The following is a 4502-nucleotide window of genomic DNA, read 5'->3' on the forward strand; positions in this document are numbered from 1 at the left end:
CTTTGGAAGCCTCTGCAAGGAAACCTTGAGGAGCAGCAGCCCACCCCCAGTAAATGAGAATTATTGTACTTACAAGTAAACTTAGTTATTAGATTTACTAGTAAGAGTTTTATTGAGGCAGACTCTGACGAAGGTCAGGTTTGCCTTCATATTTTTTAACCTAAGATGCACGGTTCTTGTGGATTTTGAGGAATGACTAAAAATACAGTCTGCAAGTAATTATCTTCAGAGGGCTCTGGAGAACTTTGGATGAAATTGTCTCTAACAGGCAGCAAAACCATTAGTGAAATGTGATTCTTCAGACTGCAACACAAAGGAAAGGAAAATTGATTTTTGTAGCCACATGCTTAAATCCCTGCATTCTGTGAGTGCATTAAAAGATTACAACTTTGCATCTTTTTAATCCGTCAGCAGCATAATGGACTGATTAAAATATCATATTAATATTGTTTTTTATGAAATCTGGATTTGGAACAACAATGTCATCAACAAGGTGGGGTAAATCAATATCCTTACGGAAATAAAAGCCCAATATATTTTTATTTTGCTGCAATTTCAGTGTTTTAAATGAACTAAAATCCAATTTCTCTTGGCAATTTGATTTAAAATAGTGTAATTTCTGTCTGCATGTGAATGATTTCTGCGGCATTTGGAAAGAGGCAGAGTTTCAGTGCTTTCAAAGCTGAAAAACACCTGGACCAGAAGCATCCCCACAAGGTGCAGTAAATTCCTGGCTCACATTCCAGGGCAGCATTTGGAGAATACTACATGCTATCACACACCATTTAACCCTGTCCCTCTGTGATATGTTCACCGGCTAGACTGTTGATATTAGCTCGGAACATACTTACATTTGGCAGCCAAGAGACTTGTAAAAAACACAGTCAAGATAATATATCTTGTTTTGTTTGGAGTATTTGGCCCTCGTTTATGTGTGTTTAGTGCATGTTTTGCAGGTTCACAAACTCCGGGTTCATCTAAGAGGCAAAATGTCTGGCGTTAACATAGAAACTCTTGTGTCTCTTCTTCCTTATTGTTATTTACAACTTATTTGGTGGGCTTTCTAATGCTTTAAAATACTGCTACATGCTGTAGCATTACACACTTTGTTACAGTTAATCAATTTCACAGCTTTTTGTTGCACCCAATGGGTTTGTTTCAGTGTCATCTAACACTGAAAGACTTTAGCGATACAACACAGAATCCAAATGTTTTGGCCAAGTATCCCTATTCAGTGTAGGTAGGTAATGTCAGTTCTGACATGCGGTTTTTTGCCTGCTCTGCACTGTACTGTACACAGACATTTTATTCCTTCTACAGGGCTGCATGGGGGTGTAGTGGTTAGCACCGTTGTTTCACAGCAGGAGCGCAATAGGTTGAATCCCAGTTGGGTCCTTACTGTTTGGATTTTGCATGCGTGCATTTTCTCGGAGCACTTCGGCTTCTTCCCACAGTTCAAAAACATGTGTCCTAGTTTGATCTGTGACTCCAAATGTCCCTTAAAAGAGAGAGAGAGTATGTGTAGCCCTGTAATGGACAAGCATATTGCCCAGGATGTACCCTACCTTTGCCCCGAAGTAGCTGGGAAAGATGACCTTGCACAGGACAAAGTAGACGCTGGATGCCGTTCACTCAACAATGGTTGGATAGTTTTTCCCATTAGCAAGTGGATGGAAATACAGTGTATAAGTTGTATGAAAACACTAGTGAAGTTTGAGAAATAGCGCAAAAGTTCTGTAATGCAAATTTAGTCTTAAAGATATACCCTCCTTGGTTTTAGTCAGTAAATTTTCATTTCTTTATGTCCAGTTTAAACTTCATAGTCATGGCATCAATTGTGTTCGGTCCCCACCAAAACTGTGAGGCCTAGTTCATACTAAGATTCGCTGTTTTCGATTGCTGTCCGCGATAATTGTAACAAACTTCTGAATGGCATTTATACTTTGAGATTCTGTCTTGGTAATTGTTATAAACAGTGCTTTAGATGGGCTGGTACTCACCGGTACTCAGTAGAGGTGGGGGGATTGATCTGTGATCGATAGGTGAATTCTTGATACTAGCATGATGAGATTGATACTTTTGATATTTTCGTTACAGTTTTTCTTTAATACGTTCTGTAAAGAGTTTGAATTTACTTATGGAGTTTATGAGAGCGCTGTGTCTATATCCTCCTTGTTTCATCGGGCAGCTGAGAGATTCATTGAAGAGCATCATATCTGCACTAATGGCTGGATTGTTAATGGTGATCTTTACATTTTAGTATTTACCGGGATTTATACCACCAATGGGTTCCTCTGCGGCTGTCTGCAGCTCACTGCTCCCCCAGCTGTCAAATGTGGAGAACAAATGGGACTAATGAGACTTTAACTTAACTTAAGTACAGTGTTGTTTTTTTTTGCTTTTTTAATACTAGTGACTCTTTTTTTTATTACTGTCTTTATTTAAAAAGAAACACATTTGTGGTCCTATTTTTTATTGTCACGTTGTAGCAGCTTTCTTTAGATTTTGCACTGTTTGCACTATTACTCTTTCTTATTTCGTATTATTACGCATAGAAAAAAATGACTTCTATTTATTAATCAATATTTACTTTTACATAAGCACAGTTTTTCTGAAGATACTTACACCTAGATAAGATTGTGGTTAGTTAATAGTGCAAACAACAGGGGTCTGCACAGGACTGGCACAAGTTTGGGTCTCCCTGTGCCAGTACCCAATACGGTGTACCCAGGTAAGGAAGGGTACACCCTGGACAGGTGGCCAGTTTGTTGCACGGTCACACAATTACAAAACCACAGTCACACTTATGGACAACTTAGAGTAATCAATCAACCTATAAAGCATGTTTTTGGACTGTGGGAGGAAGCAAGAGTGCCTGGAGAAAACCCGCACATGCATGGGAGAACATGCAAACGCCACACAGAAAGGTGGAGTTTGCATTGTTACTGTGAGGCAAAGGTACTAACCACTGTGCAACCTGGTATTGATTAACCCGAGTCATATTTGTTTTTGCTAGTATGAAATAAGCGTGTTTGGGGAAAATACACCAAAACCAACTGACATCATATTCTGGGTCATGTTTGCAGTGGCAACTACAGTGAACATGGGTTTTCTTTGGATCCTTCTGGTGTCTTTAATGGCATTGTTATGATCTCAGAGAAGTGCCTGCAGATCCTCATTGCTGTCGTGAAATTATGTACACCGACAAGCTTTGCTAAGGTTTGGTTTTGGCTTGACAGACAGTGTTTATGTGTTGTGGCGACCAAAGAGCAAGCAATCATACCAGTGGCTTGATCTTAACTCATTCGAGTCACCACCTTCTTTGCATGCCCAGTCTTGTCTGACATTTTTAATAATCTTGCCATATAACTGCAGTTTCGCCCTTCCTTGTCATCTGCTGCGTACGGAGCCCCACAGCACAGTGAGCCTTTATGAGTGGTCATAACTTTGAGTTGAATGACTGTGAAGGCCTCAGTCCCTTGAAAGCCTTTTTCATTTCCCCACATCAGTCAGGCTCCTCTTCCTCCCAAACATGACATGACAGACGCATTAACACTCCTTCACACCCAATTGAGTAACCAAAAAAGAGGAAGGGATCAGCATGATTTGTCCGGGAATGCAGCTATTAAGATGATTTAGGTGAAGATCAGTGGGGGGCATTCAAACATGGGTACCAGAGTCTCACTAATGCTGAGATGGAATCAATTCAATGGAACTGACACATGTAAAGATAACATTTTAATATAATAATTACAAGTGTTTTAACGTTTTTATTTGATTGTATATTACATATCATTTTGGTTTCATGTAGAAGTCATTGGCAATATGCATTCCTGATGACTGCCAATCATATTAATCTGGTGTGGAGTACAGTTAAAATGAGTTGCAGCACTAGATCAGTTTATACAATTGATAAGTTTTAATTTTTTTTCTCTTTTTTTATTTTTTTAGCAGGATTCTGTCCAAGGTACACTAAGAAAAGAATACATTCTACTTGTGTGTCTACATAAATATTTGTGTGTGTGTGTGAAAGTTTTCTCTGTTTCTTGCTAATTTGACTTTAAAGGGCCTACATCATGCTATTTTTAAGCCTTCCAGAGTAAACTATATCAATAATTACTGTATGATAATACACTTTTAGCACATTAAAGAACAAATTTTTAATGAAATATTAGTTATTTTCGCAGCTCCTTTTCCTACACAGAAGTAAGACGACTTGATCTTTGAGGCATTGGCTTTTGCTCCATGTGAGTGCCGCCCATTTCATGACATCGGTAGCATGTCTGCTTCTTACCCATGAAAACAAACAACATCTGGACTTTTGCAAAGATGAATGTTCATATTGTGCATATAATATGTCCATGGAGAAAGGTGTGTTTGATGGCCTGGAAGCGGTGCTGGCAGTGCAGACTCTTCCTGGAAGGGGCTGTTCCTCACTTTGTGACATCACAAAGTGGACCCACTCGTTTTCGTGGGTTGGGAGGGGCTGGTGCTCAGGTTTT

The sequence above is a fragment of the Oryzias latipes genome, chromosome 17 (genome assembly GCF_053564925.1).
Source record: "Oryzias latipes strain Hd-rR chromosome 17, Olatipes_Hd-rR_3.1".
Classification (NCBI taxonomy): Eukaryota; Metazoa; Chordata; class Actinopteri; order Beloniformes; family Adrianichthyidae; genus Oryzias; species Oryzias latipes.